Source organism: Phyllostomus hastatus, unplaced genomic scaffold (assembly GCF_019186645.2).
Source record: "Phyllostomus hastatus isolate PE091 unplaced genomic scaffold, TTU_PhHast_1.1 phas_contig_40, whole genome shotgun sequence".
Lineage (NCBI taxonomy): Eukaryota > Metazoa > Chordata > Mammalia > Chiroptera > Phyllostomidae > Phyllostomus > Phyllostomus hastatus.
Genome location: NW_025333872.1, coordinates 76,763,373 through 76,785,697, shown reverse-complemented (window position 1 = coordinate 76,785,697; position 22,325 = coordinate 76,763,373). Strand labels below are relative to the sequence as shown.

The 22,325-nt window shown below is 42.8% G+C and overlaps 1 long non-coding RNA gene across 1 annotated transcript; it reads right to left on the bottom strand.

Moving 5' to 3' along the window:
- Positions 1-933: 933 nt before the first annotated feature.
- On the bottom strand, positions 934-14,276 carry LOC123822184. Its single transcript, XR_006786231.1, has 3 exons — positions 14,210-14,276; positions 12,806-12,978; positions 934-1,136 (listed from the first exon to the last, which is right to left on the bottom strand). It is a non-coding gene; the product is annotated as an uncharacterized LOC123822184 (long non-coding RNA).
- Positions 14,277-22,325: the final 8,049 nt, after the last annotated feature.

The window sequence follows — 22,325 nt, the reverse complement described above, 5'->3', positions numbered from 1 at the left end:
GGGAAAAATTATATATATATATATATATATATATATATATATATATGTAATATAAATATATATAAATAAATATATAAATATATGTGTATTTAATATATATATATATATACACATATATGTGATTTTTAAATGCCATATCTGATGGTAAGTGTTATCTCTTTGGCATTTGAATGCAGCTTATTTCTGTTTTATTGGAACATATGAATGAGTGATGGTTTTCATAAGGATAAGAGAGTAAGTTCCATGGAATACAGGTGTGTAAGGGGTGAGGAGACCTGGGTAAGGAATTCTGCGTTCTTCCTTGTCATCTCCACAGTTCCTTTCCTCTTACAGCATATGTATAAGCTCATGCAAGAAGTAAGAAGTTAGATATTTTTAATACATAATTCTTCACCAAAAAACTTTCAAAAGATAGTAGAATATAATTCCTGGTTTATCCCTAGTCCTAAACCAAGAAGTCAAATGAAAGAAAGCAATTCCAGCTGCCAGTTCTTCAGAACTAGAAGGCCTTCTGGGTTTTCATTATTGGCAACCATATCAGAGGAATCACAGTTGCTTCAGGATGACCCAGATACTTTGAGTTCTATTGTCATTCCTTTAACTGAAACTCTAGTTGCTGTTCCATCTGCTTCCTTCTCCTAATTCCTGTGTGTCCCAGCCCTCAAATACTGGAACTTTATTCCCAGTCATCCAGCCCGTGAGGTTTAAGAGACTCTCATTACATGGAGTCTGTTAAGATGGCAATGTTTGGGATCTGGCCAAGCCAGCTGGGGAGCAGGTCACTGCAGGTGCGAGTGTCACCCTGGCGGCCATCAAAATGAGGACATGTCCTGGGGAAAGTCCGGGCCTCTGGTCCCCAGAGCCAAGACTGTATCACATACAAGGGTGACCCAAAAAACCCTGGAATTTATGTATAAAAAAATGTGTATTTATTTTCACATGTTTAAACTTCAGTCACAGTCCAAGTACTCTCCATTAGGTGCAATGGAGATGTTTTTGACAACCTATTGAGATATTTTTCCATTGCTCAAAACAGTTTTTGAACTCATCAATTTTGATGCTTTTAGTGCTTCTGTCTTTTTTTGTTTCACCTCTTCCACATCAGCAAAACGTTTCCCTCTGAGGACTTTTTTCATCTGTGGAAACAAAAAGAGGTCACTTGGGGTGAGATAAGAAAAACTTCTAACCATTCAGCACAGTGTAGGCAGATGCACTCATAAGTCACCCATCATAAAAGAGGCAAATGCGTTGAGTCTTCAAAAACAATTAACTGACACCTAATACAGCCTCTCACAACAACACCAGCTGGTACACTGATACAGATGGGTTCCTAGAACACAGTGGGAAGCCTGTACTACAAGAAGCCTTCCCTCCAGAAGATAATTCCAGGGTTTTTTTTGGTCCCTCCTCAAATAGGAACCTTCATCCCAAATGTTGCATAAACTGGGTCAGAATTCACTGAATTTCTGTTGATTTTCTCTGCAACAGCAAAAATAATTCCAGTAGTTATTTACCTATATACCTTTGTTGATTGAATATAAAATTATATTTTATTTGTGTGTATGTGTTCATGTACATAATTTCTCTTTAAAATTAAAAATAAGCTCAACATAAGCAACATAAACAAAATAAGCTCAATATTTTGCTTTGATTTTCATGTGATTATTATCAGTAGGTCAATAGTATATATTTATTAAGCCAGGCATCCCGCAGAGGCTAGCCATGGTGGGGGATATAAAAGGAGAGAAAGGAACAGTGTCTGCCCTAAAGGCTGATTTATATTACCTGGGAAGATAAAACTAAGGCTCCTGTCACTCAAAGTACAATTATTGCCAAAACCTATGATAAGTACTATACAGAAGTGTTAGCTCCAAGTATAATATGAGCCAAGAAAAGAAGTTGGCTTGACTTCAGCAGCCAGTACAAGCTCTGTCAAGGATATCAGGTGTGAGCTGCCTTAAAAGAGAACATTGGAAAGAGAGGCCAAAGGGCAGGGTCTGACATAGTATATTGTACAGAACATAGAACACAGAAACAAAGACATGAAAATGGGACAGGAATGATGTGTGGTGGGAAAATCAACGTCGAATCCAAGAAGGCTGCAGATCTGAATGGAGGTAATACTTGTTATTGAAGAGAGTCATCCACAGGCGCTGAGAGAGCCAAATGCCAGACACGGAGCATTGCTGTGGTGAAATACTAGCTGTTTCATATGGATGGCACCACCCAGGAGAACGAGAAGGGAAGCTAATGCTTGCAAGCCTGAACTCCCCGATGGTGTGTAGGTCACAGCTAGGGCAAAATCACTAGACACTGTGGCTTAGGGACTCGGGGCCATGCTGGGAGGTGAATGGGCAGAGGTGAGGTGATGAATCATTTCTCCAGGACTTGAGGTAGGCTCTGAGGTCTTTCTGGGGTCCCTGTTTTCATAAGAAAGTAGCCATGAGGAAGTTCCAGCTTAGGATTCAGAAGCTGAAATATGACTCAGGTCAAGATGTAATTTTTAGCTTGCTAGAGGTCAGACCATGTGACCATTGTCAGGTCAAACTCTTGTCTTCTGCTGCCTTGAGGAGGTGCTGATTATGGGGGAAAGGCAAGGTCTCTGAGGGGTATATGTAGAGTGAGAGTTAATTTCTGGAGCTAGAAATTTAAGACCAAATTTAATCAAAGTTGGGTCATAAGGACCCTCAATTTCATAGGGAACATGTACATCACAGACAGATATTTTTCACTCTTTCATTCTCCATGTTCCTTCTTAACTTCAGCAAATATTGATTGAAAGCCTATTAGGCACCTGGCACTTTTCTAGGTCCTGGGGATAGGAGATAATATCTACAGATATGCAGCCCACGTTCTAGTCAGGTAGACAAAGCTGGAAGGTTCATAGCCGAAAAAGAGTGTTTGGAGGGCATGTGGTGTCAGATGCCCTGGTGTCAGATGGGTACTGGGTTTATCAGGGGGTTCACTTTGTAAGTTATATAAATGTCTAACCACTGGGTTGTACTTCTGCGACCAATATAATATTGTATGTCAAATACAAATTCAAAATTGAAATTATTAGGAAAAAAGAAATTAGGAAGGAGAAATGATCTAGAATTAGCAACAAGGACCAAGAAGCAGCTGCTTCACCTTCAGGCCCTGGACCACGTGAGGTATGGGAGAAGCCACCCCCACTTGAGAGTGATGCACAGAATCGATGTCCTGAGGGGCAAGCAAAATTTCATTTAGGTCTGGAAGATGAAGTGCATGAGGCTTGTGCGGAGTAAACTGCAAAACTGGTGAGTCTGTTCTTTTCAGGCTATTGCATGCACTTATCTTATCTGGTCTTCAGAAGACCAGACTGTTTCCAGGGAAACAGACAGGTGGAGAAACTGAGGTCAGGGAGTTCAGTCACTTGCACATTGGACCACACTGCAAAACTAATGATGATTAAACATCAGGACTCCCCTCTCGCATGGGTTCCTTTGAAGATCCTGGAAGGAAAAGAGGTCCACCAAAGTGTTCAATTGGCCATGCATTTCAATAAAACTTGTAAACGTGAGACACTTCGATCACAATTGGTGACTAAATCACAAGTGGTAAATACCAGTTTCTTTCCATTCCAATGTTCCCTCTGTGAGACTGCCTTTCATGTTGCATGGCCCAGAGAATTTTCAGAATCTGTCTAATGAAAAGTTGAGTTGGGGATATCTGCAGGTCCTTGAAAAACATCATGACATCATTTCATTCTACATCTTTTGGATATAATGAAGAGATGCCATAGGAACTTAATTATTGTTGATATCAATTAGCCTATGGTAAATTGGCTTCATTATATGTTGTTTCACTTAAAGTCACCAAATCTATCAACAATATTAAGTGAGGACTTACTGTACATAGTTTAAATTTTATAGGGTCAATTTTTGTGGTCCAAAGTCACTTATGTGTGTGGTCACATTGTTGCAAAACTTCCTGGTATAGGACTGGCTTCCAGGCGTGTACTCTCCAACCCCCTGCTTGTTCTCTCTCTCTCTCTCTCTCTCTCTCTCTCTGTGTCTCTCTGTCTCTCTCTCTCTCTCTCTCACACACACACACACACACACTCCCCTGTGCCAACTCCTCTGGCTCCCACAAAAAGACTACAGGTTTTTCTACAGCACCCTGCACTGGAGGTATGTGGGTGTGAATAGTGGGAGAGAAACAAGTTTTCACATATAAAGACTGGATGATCATTTCATTCTTTATAAAAATATTACAAAATTGTTATCTTCTCAAGAAGTGACTGGAGAGTATGCAGACAAAAATTATTGGGAAAAGAGTGTTATAGAAGTGTGCCAGGCTAATAAACATACTGTGTCATTCTTACAGATTTGTAATACATATCGCATTTACCAGCTTTTTGAGTTTTGTAATACTTAGTGTTTCTTTTCTCATTATAGATACTCACTTTTATACCTACTTTTGTGTTTCTAATTTGTACTCTTTTTCTTAAAGACCTATGCCAAACTGTATAAGCACTGAAAATACTCGCAAAGAAACTAAATATTCTAACTCCTAGTCTGACGGACACTGCAGCCTCTCAGACCCACCCAGCCATTCACACGGCGTCAGACCCGGAAGTGACCGTGGAGAATCTGACCAGTGGTAATTTCCACAAAGTGCAGGTCTTCCTTTTTTTTCTCCAATGGTTTATCCATGTTGAACATTTTGATGCCATGAAAAAAATTGAGAAATTCCCCGTTCCTCGCCCCCAAACCTCCACCCCAGTAGTTTTCCTTTACGTACACACTTCTTCATTTCCTGATTCTGGTCTGGGCTTGAAGCAAACGTACCTGAATCCAGCCAGAAAATCTGTTATTGCAATAGTCTTGGCCTAAGAGGGGCAGGAAATACCAACAACCTCATGTGAGCTATTCCCCAATGAAGAGCCGACCTGAATGCCCAAATGTGGGGGCGCTGCATAACTCAGATGCGGCTCAGATAAGCTACAGACACTGGAAACACCTTTCCTCCTGGTCTTTGGTGGCCGCTGGGGAGGCAGGGATCGCACACAATGACATGCTGAAATAAGGGACTGAATATCTTTTTTTTAAAAAAAACTGCAAGTCCCTGGAAAATAACAAAGGGCATTTCTATTGGAAATATTGTCCCAAATACCAACTTCAATTGTCAAACAGAGAAAAAAATAAAACTACCAACAAAAACAGAAGACTCAGTCTTATTTGTTGAGAAAAGGATTGTTAGATTCACTGTCCAGTCCTTGCACAACTAAGTATTTTCACTTCAGTCAGGTTCCTTTCTCTAGTGCATTATATAGAAGAAACAAAGGAGAGGGAGGGAGGGAGAGAGAGATGACCCCTGTAAACTGCCTGATCTTCCCACAAAGACCAGAAGCTAATGCATAAAGCACACAGAGCACATCCATTCCACAACATTATGCATGTTTCTTTCAGTGAAACATGTTACTAACAAACTGATGTTATCAATACCTGGTTGTAAAGTTTGAAACCTCATCCTACTCCTCAATATGACCGTAAGTCCTTGACTTGGGCATTCATGATAATCTCTTGCTTCACCTTGGACACTTGTGCAATGTTTCGTGTTTGCAGTATTGACGCAATTCTGTTGTAGTCCTGTTTACTGTGCTGGCAATAACATTCTAGTCAAACGCACATCTTAGAATTTGCATTGGCCTTGTTGTGACCTGCCGGATGAATCATCCCTGGTCGACCAGCCCGTGGTTTCCCAGCACTGACACAAAGCTGTTTTACCCCATTAATTGGAGAAGCCTGTTCACACGGGCTCACATACATGTCCGGGCTGGGCTGTTTGAACTGCTTTGGGGAAGAGCAATAAGGCAAGGCATCTGGGTGGCCAGCTCTCTCCTCAAAGTCTAGATGGGAGGAAAGTGTAAGGCATGGGATTTTCAAAACAACATCCTCGGCAGGAGTCCTGCATTTTTCTTTGAATGGTTAGTTCTGAGCATAATTCCATGATTCTATTTGCTTAGCTCCCCAGTGTTTTGGTATTGAGACATCTACAAGTAAGGACGGTCACAAAACAGAGACAGCGACACTGGGCAGAGGGATGCTTAGTGGCTAGAAGAGACTCAGTTATGACACATCTGCAAAGTCCTTCATGCAGAATAGGCACTCAGGGCTGCATCTGTCAATTGATAATTAATAAATGAAGGAACACACAAAGGAAGGAACAGGAATAGGATACGTGGCTAAACTTTATGGGGAATGGGGCCCTGCCAGAGGCTCCCTTGGACAAGAACCTGCTAATCCTAATGGCATCTTGGCTTGATGTGTGCTCTGGCACTGATGGAGCCTCGGCAAGCAACCCAGGTCATGCCCATTCTTCATTGTATTACTGCTAAATCAATATGAAATCTCCATTATCTGTCTTATAAATTATTCTTGCACCTGGCCACTGTTCCTCCTCCCACCCACGACCTATCTCCCATCCCTTTGACTATTCATTCTCCTCCCAAACTGAAAGGAGTAGGGAGGTGCCTAAAACCAGTTTTTCTCTTACTTAGGAATGCTTATGAAAATGAGACCAGAAAATGATGGCAGGGAAATGGTAAAGAGACGGGGTTGAAAAGCAGATGCAATGTGGCTGTGGATTTCGTGTTGTCATAGAGCGACTTCTCCCCAGAGGCCAAGTCAGTTGAGAATAGACGAGGTAAGATGTGCACAAGCCATTTACCCTCTCCAGGAAACATAGAATTTACCCATTAGTTCAGCTCAACTTGATCACAGTCTCAGTCCTACCATAACTAACACTCTAAAGACAGTGATAGAGAGTAGGGGTGCAAAGTGAAATTCAAACAATTAACCCTTTTATTACAAATGAATAACAAAGTCACACTTCAGTGGGTGGCAAAGAAAAGAGTTAACCATAGTATGTTTGGGGAATAGTATTTGGTCTATATACTAAAATGCAATATAAAAAAAGAACTGTACACAAATATATACTCAAGTAAACTGTGTTTCTCATGGATAGGGGCTAGCAATTCTAAAACTATAATATGTGTGTATTAGGGTTGAACAAGAAGTAATTCTATTGCAGATGATAAAACTGTTGGAAAAAAGGAGTTACGAATTTAAAAAGGCAAGGATAGGTAAAATAAATCAGTGGTGTTGGACCAGAAACAGAGGTGCGTCAGTATGACCACATGGATGTAAATGTGTGTGTGTGTGTGTGTGTGTGTGTGTCTGTATTCACAGATGGGCTGCACTTAGCAGTAATGACCTAGAATCCCCTCCCCTCCTTTTTGGAAGGCTAATCCAGAGTCCTTAGAAAAAAGAAGGAAAACACGTTTAGTCAGTGTTTTTAAGGAAGGTAGATATTAGACTCACACTGAGACACCAGGCTCACAAGGCTATTCCAAATGGGGCCAAAGAGGCCGTTACTCACCTAAAGCACTGGACTGGGGCAGAACTGCATGACGGGAGAGGGAAGGAAGAAAACACCAGAAACAGCTAAGGATCTCTGCTCCTAAGGTGTCTCCATCCATGAACCATGTTCTAGGTACTGCAAACCCCATTTACTCCAGCTCAACTCTCATAAAATAGTCACAAATTCAGAGGTTACTGTTTAATTTTAGGATATACTCTTGATCTGTAACATTTGTTTAAAGGCAGAAGCTCTGTTTAAAATTTGCAAAACTAGTAGGCCACTTTGAAGCCATTTTTAAATTAACAATGTATGATCAAAATGAAAAGAACAGCAACTCAAAAGCAGCTCCCAGGGATTCTTCACAGAAGCTCCAGAAACTGACAGTCAAGTTACTCTCTCCCGAGAACTTTCCCATCTGCTAGTCACTTGCACGACCTCTTTGAGACATTAGTCCAAGAGGCTTGATGCCTCATGGAATGAATCACCCCCTGTGGAGGGAAGTCTCTGAGGAATACTGACAAGTAATCCATTCCTGTTTCCAAGGAAGGATTTATTTATGCATGAGTTTAAGGAGAGGGGGTGACTGTAACATTTCACCTCAAACAAGACTTGAATCCTAGCAGGTATCCAAAGGCTTGTGTTGATGGACAGCATGAAAGCAGCTACTCTCTATAATGTGAGTACTGTGATTTCTCTGGCCAAGGATTCTCTTGTTTCTCAAAGGCATAGACCGGGACAGGGCATCACTATTGACTGTCCCATCAGTACAGATGGGAGTTCAGGGTTTCAAAATGTATCGAATAATTTATTTTAATGAAATACATTGACATTAACTGAATATTGAATAATTGTTAATCCTAAAATTTAGGATTTGTTCATCCAACAAATCATCCATGGTGATTATCTATGAGGTAGGAGGGAAATAGAGATGAGTAATGAGATGTACCCTGCTCTTAACAACCTTAAGAATGGAAGGAGGAAGTGTAAACAAAACGAACAAAGAATCTGATGGGACATAAAGTGTGAGAAGGATGCAGAAATAGGATAAAGGAGAGAGGTTTTAACCCTGGGGGTGTCAGGAGTCCTTAGGAGAGAGTCCTGCAGAAACTGACATCTGAGGTGATTTTGAAAGAGGACCCAGAGGTCAGCAGGCAGCCTTTAGTGGACGGGGGAGTGGAGGAAGGGAACAGTGCTTTCTTGGGAGCAAGGAAAACAGCACATGGAGGTATGAGATAGTATGTTATCCCATAAAACTCGAAGTCGGTGTTATCGACAAGGTAGGTGGGCAAGGTGATGGGAGGCAAGCAAGTGCCTGGTGCAATGGGAGCGGGTACTGCTGGAGGTCATCAGCCGCCCAGGGCCACCTACCTGCACTATACCTACTGTCAGAAGAGACATGGTCAGCCTTGCGTTTTGAATAGGTGTCTCTGGGTAAAACCAAAATGAGAGAAACAATGGTGACAGCATGCAGTGTGTCCAGTCTGATGAGACAGGTTTCTTCCCAATATTGCTATAATCATTTAAGTCATATTTTAGAGCACTAGCCTTTCTTTCCTTCTAATCCTTCAAACTCATGCCATCTGATGATAATGTCAGCGGCAATGACGTGGAATACGTGTGTTGGGAGGTAGGTGATTAAGACCGTCGCCACTATCCCTTTTTTAACTGCTCCTTCAGCTGGCCCATAGAAATGTTCCATCCAAAATAAAGACAGTGTGCTTGCTCCAGAATGGCCACGGCTCCAGCCACCTGCAGCTCTCAGGAGCCCTCCCACTATGCAAATTCTACAGCACCCACTGAATACAGCAAAGGGTTCACAAGTGATCCTTTGTTTTTTCCAGGCCTTTGGGGTCTCACAATGCCTTCTTGTGTAAGGCCCTGTGGGAAACCTCCCTCAGAACCCCACTGGTGTCCAAATGGTAGGGACAGGACACTGCAGGTGAGGCCTAGGGAGACAGTCTCCATTCCTCACTGATTACCATTTCTCCTGAACCCGACAGCTCATAGTTTGGCCTTTGACTGATCTTACAGTGAATTTCCCAAGAGTCATTTCAGATATGAACAGCCACAAATCATATTCTATCTGAAAAGGGAAAAGCCTAGAACTGCTCCATAAGGCATAAACAGTGTTGATGGTCATCTACAAAACCAAAATGAATTTCCTGCAGTACTTTCAAAACCTAAAACTAATGGCTACTCAAAAATACTTTCCGTTGTTTTATACATTTTAAACAACTTTGGTTAGTCATAATATGACTACTTCAGTTCACATTTTTGATACTATAAATATCACGTGCTTATTTTTCTTTTCTTCTTACTCTCTTTTTATTTTGCACTTTCATTTTCACTTAGTTATTGCCAAGTGGTGGTAGAGAGTTCATATTCTTATTAAAACTAATTTCCCTTTGTAAAAAATTAGTATCAATTAGGGTAAGCAGATCCTCTCCCTTTTTTTCATTTTACTTATAAAGTTGCCAGATTTACAAAATAGAAAAACAGATGGCCAAGTTAAATTTGAATTTTAGATAAACTACAAATAATATTTTGGTATAAATATACTCCATGCAAAATTTGGGAAATACTTTTATTAAAAGATTTTTTTTATTTATCTGAAGTTCAAGTTTAACCTGGAATTCTGCATTTTATTTGGCAAGCCATTCAAAAAGATTTGAGTTTGATTTAATAATATTTTGGTTAGAATATCTAGCCTGGAAATATAAATAAGTAAAACTAGACAAAAATATAATAAGCTGCCTTGATCATTATTTGGGTAAGAATATAATGATTTCTAAAATTTTATCCCTGTATTTTTTACATTTTACTTAAGAATATATGTTGCTTTCCAAATAAAACAATAATACAATTTAAATACAAAAAATGTATCTAGTTGGGAAAACTCTATTCTCATTTTTTAATGTCTGAATAATCTACCCACATTGCACTCGACAAAGCTAACTTTGGCTGGTTATGTCGCTCCAAGTTTTAACCCACCCAGCTCTCACTGGGCTGATATGGGTCTCCATCTTGTAAATTGAGGGCTCCTTTGTAATCAATTGATTAATTCAATCTCATGATCCAAGTGGTCAGTACACATTCCAAAGTTCTCTCATACAAGATCTGCTGCAGAAGATAAAATAGGAAATGTGTTTGCCAATGAATGAAGTTCCTTTGGCTTTTAGTAGACATTCCGTTAGATGGAGCAATACCTGCTTCACAGCCAGCAAGAAAAAGTACAAGCAATTTATACATGCCTCTACCTCATCCCCTCAACATGCTCTGAGGAATCAGTCCCTTGAAAAAATTAATAGACTCTGCCAAGGTGAGGTAACTCTGCTGGTGCTGACACTCTTAGGGAGAGAGTTTGTCAGACGTGTCCCAGAAAGAGGGCTTCAGAAGGGCGTGGGGCAGGCTCCAAGTGAACCATGACCTGAGATCGTTCCAATGGCTCTTCTGTCATCACTAATAAGAAACTCTGTTTTTACAGGAAACTGGCACTAGCAAAACATAAGCTCTGGCTTTTACTTTAAAGGAAAGATGCCAGCTTCTATGCTCATCCTTTAATTGCCTTACACGTAATAGAAGAGGTTGTTAGTGTAGTGAGCAAGCCAGAACAGGGATGTGTAAGCCAACTGTTCTCTATTCCTACGACGGAAAGTTCATGAGAGCTGTGGTCTGAAGCCAACCAGAGGATGTAGGAGCTTGGAGAAGATCTCCCTTTTCCTCTAGGCCCTCAGCAAAGAATACCGCCTTCTTTCCTTTGCAAAGCAGCCAGCAGGTACTTCTCAGAGAACTGCTACAAAGATGCTTTGGCCTAGGCCAAGGGTGAGTCATGGTTTGTACAACTTGATGGTGCTGCCAACCCACCTCTGCTCTCCCTCAGCCTTTGTTTTCTTGGTATGATAATTAGTTGTTGGCATTATGAATGTGTCTTCTGAGGAAAAAATGATGTGGGCACCTGCTGTTTCTGGAATGGTTGTTCTATTCAGAGCACAGGTACTGGCCAACCTGTGGTCACCTAACCCAGAGTTCCATAGCCCTCTTGATATGGTTTTACCAGTAGGTTCTAGCTTCTACCTTCTGCCTTCTATTGACTTACACAGTAGACTTTACACAGAAAGAAAACTCTCTTCAGAAAAAGCATGAGTTCTACAGTTACCAAAAACTTGAAAGTTATTATCTAGTGATTCTCAAACTCAGCTGCTCATTAGAATCACCTTAGGAGCTTTTAAAAAAAAACACCAGTGCCAGAACCCTACCCTAGAAGAGACCACACAGAATCTCTGGGAGTGGGGCCACCCAGGGCATTGCTATTCTTTCGAAGTTCCCCAAAGTGCCTCTAATGGCTGGCCAAGGTTGAGAACCACTGATCTCCTCCATCAAGGCTCTTCCCAATGAAACTGGGACCCAGAGAGGCTGGCAGACTGTCCCAAGGTCCCAATCCTTGTCAGTGAGTGTGCCCTAATCTGCTTGTCTTCTTCCAGACCATGAAATCCCTGAGTGCCTAAACCACGATGTTGACACTTAAATCCACATGGCTTGCCACAATAAATGTTTGATGAGGACAGAAAACCAGGAAGAAAATGGAAGACCAGAGCCTGTTCTTCCCTTTGTTCCACAGCCTCTTATTAAGAAAAATTGTTATTAAGATAAACCACTCTGAACATTTTAGCTCCAAAAGCTAAGTTATTAAGTATCAGATTTCCCAATCTTATGACCCATTTATTTCTTGAAAAATTCTATGAGTCAGATTGCCCCCAAAATCCCAAACCAAATGACTTTACCTTAATTAATCCAGCTGTTTGAAGCTAAGTGCTTGACCTTGTTCAATACCCCATGCCTCACTAAATTCTCATTTTGTGGCGTTTCATTTATTTCCCTAGTTAAAGTTGACATTCTTCAATTACTAGGACACTCAGGTTGGCATGTTTTCCTTCAGTATCAAGACTCCAGAGTGAAGAAAAGAATTATGGGAAATCTGTGTTGCGATTAAGGAAAAATAGTATTAGAGCTATGGACCTGAGAATTGCTGAGGCCTCAGCCCAGACTTCCAGAGTAATCTATGGCTTTACTGGTTCTATCCACTGCCAGCTGTCTTTCACCTGCCACTCGGGTGGAAATCCAGCCAACGTGGTGCAGTATAAGGGCTTGGAACTGGAACACAGATATCTGGGGCCCGAAAACCGTGCAGCAGCTTTTATAGTGTCCTCGCCCTTGCAACTTTAGTGCACACTGGCCAGCTTCCAAAAGGGCACATCTCCACACTCTGTTCCTTTACCTGAGGGTATTCTCTGAACCCCAAAACCTGCCCACCCACCTGTATAGCGAACTGAAAACACTGGAGAATGGACACCCGCCTCCCACCTCTCCTGTGACCTTCAACCCCAAAGTGACAAACAGTGAGCTTTCCAGCTCCTATCACCTTCAGGTGCAGTGACTCCATGGCTTGCTGTTGAGTGTTCCCTGGTTGCCCAGGGGACAACTGTTTGCCCAGTTGTTAGCCACTCTCCCTTCTTGCTCCTTTTCCCACTTTCCTTGCCGGTGCTTCCTTAACTTATCCCTCAGACAATGAAATGCTTGTATCAAGGTCTGATCCTGAGGGAACCAAAAGAAGACATGGTGCGTTTGTCAATGTTTCATCCTTTGACCTCTCTGTGAGTTGCTGTCCTCAAAAGTAAACTAAAGAAAGGAATGTGAAGTCCCACTTGGTCACTGCGGCAGGCACAGGGCAGCTTTGAGAGGCTGCCAAAGCCCTTGGACCTGGCCCCTGTCTCCTTCCCACCTTCCTCCCCTCATCTCCAAGTTCTCTTCTCCCCCATGCTCCTCTCTGGCTACAGGGATTTCCTTTGAATTCTTGCAAGTGCCTTTGAAACTCTTGCTTATGCTGTCCCTCTGCCTGGGATACTCTTCTTCCTTCTGTGTGTTCGGCCCCCTCCTATGCATCCTCCAGCTCTCAGCCGAAGTGTCACTTCCTATAGGGAAGCCTTTTCTGATGCCTGGTCATGCTCCTGTTGTCTTCTACCAGATACAGTGCCCCCACCATCACGTTTGGCATGCTTCATAGTAATTCCTATGCACTTCTCCAAGTTCACCTCACTCCCCAAACACCCTCATCACTGGCCTTTATGTTCCTAGAGGACAGAAATCCAATTTATCTTGCTCCCCACTGCATCCCTGATACCCAGCCCAATGCCCAAACATACTAGGTACTTACTAAATCATTGTTGAATAAAATGCATACTGGTTCACTCAGCATTCTGGTTGAAGAATTAGAGGATTTTGGAATAGGAGGGAATAGAAAACCTTCCATCCAGAGAGTCTTGGCTCTGTCTCAAATGGTTTCCACCCAAGATAGGGCTTTTCCCTCAGCCCTTGTCCTCGAAGCCTCCAGAGAAGGATGTGTAAAGGGTGGATTTCTCTTCGGCTGAAAACAGCTTTATCTTTTTACCCAAGTGTGGGCTGCCATCCTTTTTAACATGAAAAATTTTTAAATTGTAAAGCACTGTGTTAAAATAATCCATCCCGGTGCTTAAAAAATGCGGTGCTGAAATTTGGAAAAGGAAGTTTAGCAGCAAACATTGTGCATGAGCAACATTTGGAGGCTGAAGGCACATTATTTATCAGCTCTTAAGATCAGTGCCTGCTTTCTGGGTGTGGGCCTTTCGGACATTTCCTTTACACTTGGTGGTGTGATGAGCTTTATCGCAAAAATTCCTAGATCCTCTAAGTCTCAGGCCAAGTGGTGAATTCATTCCCAGCCTTTCCAACCACCACCTGTCCCAAAGTCAAGTATAACTTTCTTAGCAAGGGGCCAGCCTTTGCCTACCTTTCTCTCCAGGCTCATCTTCCTCCATATTCTGCCTCTTGCTTTCCTTGTACATTTATTTGCAGGCATGGTATTGTTTCACATCTCTATTCTGTGGCCCCTGCTATTCACTCAACCAGAGACTCCTCCCTCTGTCCCCCACCCTTCCGTCAATTTTGCCGGCCGCTCCCATTCATCCTCCGAGACTGGACTCAGGCCCAGGACAGTCTTCTCTGAACTTCCAGACTGGAAGTGCCACTTCTGGCTTCCATTGCCCACTGCGTTTTCTCCCAGCACATTTACATATTAAACATATTGGTTTGCTGTTCCCCACCCACCTCCTCCACCTGCAAACACTTCCCAAGCTTGGTGTCCCCCATTCCAAGCACGGTGCCTGTTACTGAGCAGGCACTCCATAAATGATTGCTGGAACACACTTGTTGACATAAGAAATGTCCAAGCCTGTAGGGAATTTGCGTAAGAGTTGACTTGAGCCAAAACTGATGACAATTTTGAGGAAGCAAGATCTCAAATGCCCTGGAGAATAACAGTTTTTCAGTTTCTTCCATGCATTTGAGATTAAGGAAGATTCTTATCTGAAGGTTGGGAGACAGCGAGGTGGGGATTGGATTACATGACAGTTAACAAGATCATGTGCTCCCTTTGGGGTGGTTATGCTTGTTTCAAAGCTGTGTTAACCTAGATGCACCAGAAAAATGGATAGGGCTTGCCTAAGGCAAAAATAAACATTTGTGGGAAAAGTTGTATACCTGGGGCCTAGCCACCACCAAATAAGTTATCCAGTTAGGAATTCATGAAGAGATCCACCTGTGAGGTCACTGTCCATAGAACCCTTTTTCTGTCCACATATTAAATATTATTTTTTGTGTAATCTAGCCCTTGTCTGACCAACAGTAGGTTAAATAAAATGCTAACTGATTTACTACCAAATTGTAATTTAAAAGTGTTGTGTTGTGTGCAGTTTTTTTAAGTACTAAACAATAAATTTGCAGATTGGAAAAAGGAAACAACTTAGCTTTTTTTTAAAAGTTCCATAACGTGCACAAGTGTCTCATTTTGAGTTCCATGATCACAGGCAACATCCTGGTGTGTGAAACACCTGGGAGAGGGAAAGCATTCCAGACCTGAACTGCAAACAGTGTCTCGCTGTTTGGTCTTCAGGATTCTCACATATGCGAACGTGTGGCACATAGGACTGCACATTGGTAATTCCTAGGAAGTCCATGTTCTATTTTAATCAGGCTGAATAGGAGTAGTCCCTTGTTGAGATGAATGAAATCTGCAGTTAGGCGTTGCAATTCCTTTCCGAGGGCGGAGTTATCCAAGAAGCCTTGGTCCGGTTCCGCCCTGGCGCCTGCCCTAATAGCTCCAAGGCCCAAGTGTCCCGGCCAGGGCCAGGAAAGGGCGGGGGCGGCCGCCGGCGGCAGGCGCTGGAGCCGGCAGCAGGATGCACAGTCCCAGGGGACAGGAGGCTGCCATGCCACCACCCTTGTAGCAGGCGGGCAGTGCAGCTTGAAGTCTCCTGGGTTTCTGGGGCTCTGGCTTGTTCGGGACTTGGCACACTCCCCACACCCCCTGTAAACCACAATACTGCTATTTGTTATAATACTGCTATTACCTGTTGTCAAGTCGTGTGCTGTCGATTATGCTGACGTACATACCCTCGTCACCCTGGTGGAGTAACTGCGATCCTTTTTTTAATGAGTTTCCCAAAGCTCCTAAGTAGCAGTTCTGGGTTAACTGGCAGTAGGGAGGGGTTGTCTGCACTCACGAGCAATGTTTTAAAACTGTGATACTGAGCGCGCCTGTATTTGTCACATATATAGGCTTATTTTATCCCCACGAAAACCCTTTTAAGAAAAAGACATCCTCACGCTGATGCGAAAATTGAGACAGAGAGATAAATTTAAAGATGGAGAAATGTACTTCCAGTAGCCGTGTGTGGGGGTGGGGAAAAGCCCATCTCCTGTCTGCTGATTCACGGCTCCACATACGCACACACAGACAGAAATGCTTCACTTAGGGGAAAAAAAAGATGAGAAAAGAGCTCGTGAAGAGCTAGATGTGTAATTTATGTAACACAGATTCTTCATAAACATTCCAGGCATCATGAGAAATAAATGATGAGATCTGCCACTCATAATTTAACTAGGAACTAGGAAGTCTGGTGGAGCCCAAACTGGCCCACAGTGAGGGTGACTGCGTTCTGCCCTGTGTTCTAGCCTGCTTTGTTCTCAGGCAGAGATTACAATTACGAAAAGACAAATGTGTTTGCAATTGCAGCGCCACAAATAAAAGCATTCAAACTGAATTGCCCGCTAGCACCGGGAATGTTGCTTCAAATGGAGACAATTGCTTCTTGCTGGGAAGCGTGGCATGAAGTCTCTAGACACCTCGAATATCCGCTTAGTCTGAAGGCCCTGCTGCTAACTGCATTGCAGTCTCCAGTGTGAGGCTGGGAGAGGGGTTGAAGACAGCCCTTGCAAGGGGTCTCAGGAGACTTGACAAGGGTGTAAAGTGCGTGAGGATGAATGAACTCTGCAGTCGAGTGAGTGTCACCTTCACAAGGTCGCTTCCTGCCACTTGCCTTAGGCTGATAGCTATTCTTTCTGGATTAGCATCCCATTGATTAATGATGCCAGTTAAAAGCCAAACATGCTGAGTGCTGACCCCCATGAAAGATTGCAATGCTATGTAAATCTAATACTGGTGTTGGGAAGAGGGCATGACACCGACAAGAGTTTCTTTGTTACTCTGGTAGTTAAGGACTTACATTAGAGTGAGGTCAGGTCAGGACAATTTCTGTTTTAATTTGTCAGTAGGCAATCAGAGTTGTCCTAACAGACTGCCACCATCACCAACTTCCAAGGTGCCAGTATTAGAGAGCCTGCCGATCCTTCTGGGGTGACATAGCATTCTATTTCCAAAGAAGAAAATAACAGTGTGTGCAAAAATCAGTCAATATTTAGCTTAAGTATCTTCTGGTAATAGATAATTGACATCCACATAGAATACACATAAATTTACCTTGACCAAAGACTCATTATGTGTATTTTGCTGTTACAAGTCTGTTAGTCATTGAAATTGTGGACATTTCAGTTTGCTACCTACACAACAGCTTTCATGTACCACAAAGCAGCTCAGGGCCTCTGCCCTCGCCAGTTCCCCTGCTGGGACACTTCGCCACGCCGTGCTCATGGCTCCCCCCACGGGCTCCTTTGGGCCTTCCCTCAGTCACCTTCTCGGACAGGCCCTCCCTGACCACTTTTAAAAAACTTAAGGTTTCCCTCCACCAGCCCTGGAATTTCCTATGCCCCTTTCCCATTTTCTTTTTCTTCATCATCTTCTTTATTTTACACCTTTTTATTTTGTTTTTGTCTATCTGCCCTGACTAAAATATAAGCACGATGAGACCAGGGGGTTTTCCTTTTTCTCCACTTCTAAAATTCCTGCTGTTAAATGAGTCCCTAGAATATAGTCGTCATTCAGTAAATATTGTTGGATGGGTGGGTGGATGGATGGATGGATGGATGTTCATCGGACCCATGAACTTTTTCAGTTGGCTGGAATCTTATCCAGAGAGTGCAGGCCCAGAAGTAAATAAAGGATTTCACAGGTCTTCCCTTTCTGCTTGTGGCAGTTGTTAAATCTTCTGCTTTACAAGACAACACTACCATTTCAATCCTGAAATCCTGTGTTGATAATACCACTACCCGGTAATTTCTTCACCTATCCAGGACACCCATATGGTACGGATTCTTTGAGGCCATCCTAAGAGGATCGTGTTTCATGGCTTGGTTAAAAGAGAAGATTACAGGGGTTACCGAAGAGTGTGTCTATGGGGTGAGGGGTGTGTCGAGTCTCCGTGTGTGGCTGGACACAGCGTCTGCCTCATGGGGCAGACTCTGTATACAAGCAACAGCCCATCTGTCAGTGGCACTTTTTATAAACTTAAGAATGACTCCAATTTACCTATTCTAAATGGATTAGAGACTACTTCCTATGCCTGTTCCTATTTGTATACATCACTGTGGTCACCAGTGTCCTCACTCAATGGGGAACTCCCGATTGATCCTGTTGGGTCCTACTTCGATCTGAGGGTCCTGCATGACATCCCTCCCCCTCCCGAGATGTCCATGCCCCCTTCACCTGAGTTAGGGGTGAGGCAGAAGAGGGGCCCAGAGGAGCTCAGCACATGAAGGTGGTAGGTCATTCACAGGCAGGGAGCAGGAGGGGAGAGAGCAGCCCGCCGTCCAAAGGCTCTGTGGGGTCCTCGTCAGCCGATAGCCTGTGGTCCATCTGCTTCTGCCCGGGTCCCAGCCCTCACAGGTCGAAGGTCCTTCTTTTGCTCCCTGTTCCTTCTCTTCTCTCTCCAGTTTCAATGACTCGTCAGCCCTCTCCCATCTCTTCTCCAGATCCAGTGTTTTTTAAAGAGTGAGCTAAAATTCTGCTCCATGTACCTTAAAAGTCTTCCACTTAGGATGAAGTTTTCTATGAACCTTTGTTTTTGCTTCACTCTGGCTGGAGAAACAGGAAATGACCGTAGGGGAGAGTACACCTAGAAAACGTACAAGTTAGTATTTCAAGATGGAACCCTTTTCCATGCTGAATGGAATCCTCCACGATTTTTACCCTGAGGCCCACTTCTTCCTTGAGAGTTTCTCACCCTGCTTTAATAGGTAGGGCTGTTTGCTCCTCGGAATTGCCCTGTCTACACCCCTCATCTGTCCCTCTTGATCACACTTGGCCTCAGTATAATTTTGGTGGTGTTGTCTTTTAATAAATTTTCAATTCAGCCTCTGTTTTGTCCTTCTAACATGTTATCAGCTCCTGCAGAGCAAAAAAAAATGGTCTCAAAATATTTTACAAGTTACTGTGCTTTACACACAATACGTACTCAGTAAAAATCTGCTGATGCATTGATCAAGTCCCTTTCTGGAAGCATCTACAAGGTACCGGTGACAAAGAGAGGAGGGAAATTAATTGGCATGCAGTGGTATTCTGACGTGGACACCGGCCTGCAGTGCCCGCAGCATTATGGATGAGATATGAGACAAATTCACACGGACTTCTGAGTCCTATGGAGGAAAAGTGATGGCACAGCCACTCTCTCAAGGGGAGAGTGCCCCAACCCTTGCCTTGACAAGCTTTTATTGGGTTCAATTTGCACAAGAATAAAGCTCATCAATCATTGTGAGGCAGAAATGATTAAACAATAGATAACATTCAAAGAACTCAGAGAGCTTATAATTGAGTCAGGGTCAGATAGCTAAAGGGCCATAAAATTTTGGGGAAATAAACTCATTTCAGGTTTGGACCCTTATCATTTAAATTGAGGGTATTCACAAAGTAGGTTTCATAGGATTTTATGCATTCTTTCTTAGGCCTGATCACCATAGGGAACCCACCCTTTCCAGCACAGGGCTGCACCCACCACTGGCATTGTTTCAGGCTTAAGGCACTGTTTCAGACTTAAGTCAGGCAGGGGAAGTAAGGCAGCGAAGAGATTAGGAGACTTCTTGCAGACAGAATGAGGACTTGGGCTATGTTAAAACCGAGGGGTGAGGGTCCATCATCCCCTTTTTCTGTAGCCCCCAAGTCCTTCCCTGGGGGCCTCCCACGTGATCGTGCCTGTCTTAGCTCGTTCCCCCCTTGGGGAATGTTACCCGTCATTGGCTATCCGACCAAGCATTGAGGGCCAGGGAGGGTGAAGTAAAAGGAGTAGAGGCAGCACCCCTGCCAGGGAGATAAGCTTTGTCTCCTTAGTGGTTTATGGTACAAAGGTCACTCACTCAGCCTTAGCCATGGGGGAGTTACAGCTTCTGAAACCAGGCAGGCCAGTTCCCAACAGTATTCCACAGCTTTGAGACAGGGAAATCCCCCTATCCCAAGTGTTGTCGTCAGAGGTCCTGATACAAAATGCAAGACAGGAATCACACAACCTAGAGTGGCAAAGTGACAAAACTCTAGAGGAAAGTTTACATTGATGATGATGATAGTGATGATAATTATGATAAACATTTGACTATTTATTATGCTCCAGATACTGTTCTAGGCCCTTTGCATGTATAAACTAATTTAATTTGTATAACAAATAGTGTACATGTTCTATGAGCATGTAGAACGCATCTGTGTATGACATAAAAGAATGGGTTCAATGTGACACAGCAAAATAGAAATGGAAAAAGATAAAATTTTCCAGTTAGTGTCCTTTCCCATTAAAAGTCTTAATGCTCATCTCAGGAGGAAATAGTGCATTGCATAATTTCCAAGGCATTTGCATCTTCTTGTAGTGCTCTACAGCTCTCCATTACCCAGGAAAAGGATTTCCGCTCAATTAGAGGAAGCAAAGACTTAGGCAGTTTGAGTCCGGAGATATAAAAGACTTGAAGAGGCTGCATGTAGGGAGACGCTAATTGAAGACGGGAAGAGGGGCTGCTCTGTGATACATGTTAGCACTGTGATCATGCTTGTTATGAGTCGTCAGGGCATTTCTCTTCCTTTGTTCCTTCGTATGGCTGCCGTGAATGGCACAGCTCATTTACAGTAGCAGTGAATCAGGCATCCTGAAACTGGATGTGGCTAGCTCAGTTTCAAGGGTTCAGTCACTGAGTCGTCCATGGCCTAAAGTCAGCACTGTGTTTACTTAGGATGTAAATTAAATTCCTGAGCTGAGACAAGCCAGTGGAGAGACAGGAGGCTGAGTCTGTTGTGGTAGGGAAAGTAAAACACAGCGTATCCTCAAAAACCATATTCAACATGTGCATTTTGGTAGGGAAAATGCTGCCATTATTATTGGCTATTAAATCTTATTTAATTTAATTTTTCCAGGAAATTCAAATTTATGGAGTTATGGGACTCCATCAAATAAGGAAAAGCTGAAGGAAGTAGTATAAACTTCACAACCTGGCTTGGTTGTTGATTTCTTTATAGACCCTGGATGAATATGATGATCTCTAAGTGGTTCGTTTTATTCTCTACTCAAACCATGGTAATAAAATTATGGTCAGTTTCGATGTTTAGTTATCTGAATGAGGTTTTGTGGATTGGGTCATTTGGTAAAGCTATGGGCTGATTAGGGAAAAATTGCATGCCCCCTAATCCACGCGAGCCCCTTTGTCTTCACTGCCACCCATTGCCCTTCAAGTGTGCACATGGCTGGTCACGGGGGACCAGATGAAGAAGCACGAAGAGAGCAGCATGCAGTTGATGCTCCATAAATGGTTGTGGAATGAATGTTGTTCAAATTACAGCCACAAATGTTACCTTTGGCAGCAGCTATCATAAATAGCATCACTTTTAAGCCAAATTTCGTTCTTCCGTATTGTAAAATACCTGACGATGAAACAATGGGAGTCTGAATGGAACTAAAACTAGGCATTTGTGTGTGATACATATGAATTGTTTCCTGACACCTAAATGTAACAAATAACACCATCTGTGGGACAGTCAATAACCAGCTACACACAGACACACACACACACACACACACACACACACACACACAGACACGCACGTAGCTGGGGATGAGGTAGAAAATGGACCCATGGGAGTGGGGTTTCAGGTCTAGGGAGCACCCCAGCATGCACTGCTCATGGGCTCGGACTTGAGAAAGCCACAGCCTGTCTGAAATCAGCTCTCCTGGCTCCAGTAACCTCTTTCTTTCTCCCTCTCTATTGTGGAGAACTTGAAAGAAAAAGCTGTTTCATATCATATATATCATATATATCACATGTACACATATGTATATGTTTTTGAAATATATATCTAAATATATATCTAAATATATATATTTCAAAATATATATATATATTTTGTATTATATATATATTTCAATATATATATATATTTAAAAAACATATACATATATATATTCCCTGAGGCTAGAGAGAACCTAGAAGGGGTCTCAAAAGGCTAGATTCATCCTACAGACAATTTTTTTGTCTCATAGAGAGTTTTGGTTTTGCAGCTTCTCTGAAATGCCAGAAGCTCTGGCATTGTTGGACTGACGTGTCTACGTGGCAACAATCGGTTGGAGCTGAGTAGCAGCTGCCCTTTTCAGAGGGCCCCATTCAGCTCAGTTCCTGGCAGTGCCCAACTGTCCACTCCTTTCCTT